Genomic DNA, 1,519 nt, shown 5'->3' with positions numbered 1-1,519 from the left:
TGTTTGTAAGTAGGATCACAAGTCTGCATCTTGTACAGCAATTAACCACTAAGAAGAATATATGCAGTGTATTATTTGTTGAAACTGTACTTTTGATTTGATTTGAAACTGTCTCATTGCTATATGTTTATCAATAAAACTTTGAAAAAAAACAAAAAAATAAAAAATAAAAAAAAATAAAGTGTCTGAACATCTAATCAGTAGTTTCAGACAATAGTGTGACAAAGTAGTTCCTCTGAGTTACCCAGAGGGAGGGCACCTAGAGGGAGGTAAAACCATTATGGTTCTGAGTCCTCTCCTTGCTTCAATCAGAGTAATCTGCTTGATACACTGGAATGGGACCGAAGATTTCATTTTAGAAGAGGAAGAAGAAAGTTTTTAAAACCAGCAAAATAGAGGTTTTGTTATTACATAAAACAATCTGGTCACAATTAATACCATTTATTACATTTTTTGTTTTCTCAAATCACTCAAAGGACCAGCATTTTCAGATGTCACAGTAACAGAACAAAAAAGTATGTCTTCATTTATCCAAATTTTTTCAAACATTTTCCTTTTTTCTAATACTTGCCTTCTAAAACCTTGAGGATTTTTCCTTTTGAAATATGATTAAGAATTTACATATGATGTCAGGGAAGTTATTTTTATTAAAATACTGTTTACAATTATGGACAGATTTTTACGTAGGTTTTTAAAATATGAAATATCTTTTAAAAATGTAGTGTACTTTAAAAAGCACAACAAGTAGCTACAATAAACCGATAAACACCCAAAAGTATGATAATATATGACAGAATACAAAACCACCACCGATGAGTCTCAGAATAATTTTGCTGAATAAAAAAAAAAAAGATTCTATAAAAGGGTACATACTGGCTCCACTGATAGAAAACATTAAAATATACAAGCTAACCGATACTGAAAAAAGCACAATGGCAACTGACTGGGGGAAGGGACTGAATATTCTTAGTAACAATTATGTTATCTTTAATATGATATGGATTTCATGCGTGCATACACAAAAATTACAAATTATCTAGTTTAAATTCATGCACTAACTGTAAACCAAATATTTCACAGAGAGAAAGAACAGCCAGGCCACAATTTTAAATTTGAATGTACAATAATGCGTAAAGGCCAGCCTCTCAGCTGGGCCCAGAGGTGCACACATGCGACCTGCACTGCGCCCAGTGACAGACGGAGGACGAGCGAAGTCGGAGAGGGGCCTGCTCCGATAAACTCTGTCTCAGAAAATAAAATACGGTGGGAGTATGTGTCAGTGATCCCTAAGTTCATTCTGCACTACTGAACAAATAAAATCTGCTCCATAAAATGTTTAAAATCATTTCAGAGCACAAAGCCACCATAAAATACTGAAGTATGACATGATATTCAAGTTTTTGGGTTTTTTTTTTTTTCTTTTCTTTTCAAAGTTTTATTGATAAACATATAGCAATGAGACAGTTTCAAATCAAATCGAAAGTACAGTTTCAACAAATAGTACACTGCATATATTCTT

At 32.7% G+C, this 1,519-nt stretch overlaps 1 protein-coding gene across 4 annotated transcripts in view; it reads right to left on the bottom strand.

The window, feature by feature from the left end:
- The window catches only part of Ibtk (inhibitor of Bruton tyrosine kinase), a 108,074-nt gene that overhangs the window by 38,534 nt on the left and 68,021 nt on the right, over nt 1-1,519 (bottom strand). The window lies entirely within an intron of this gene.

This window comes from Octodon degus, unplaced genomic scaffold, assembly GCF_000260255.1.
Source record: "Octodon degus isolate 3935 unplaced genomic scaffold, OctDeg1.0 scaffold00022, whole genome shotgun sequence".
Classification (NCBI taxonomy): domain Eukaryota; kingdom Metazoa; phylum Chordata; class Mammalia; order Rodentia; family Octodontidae; genus Octodon; species Octodon degus.
Note: the sequence above shows the minus strand (reverse complement) of the source record. Positions and strands in the feature narration are given on the sequence as shown.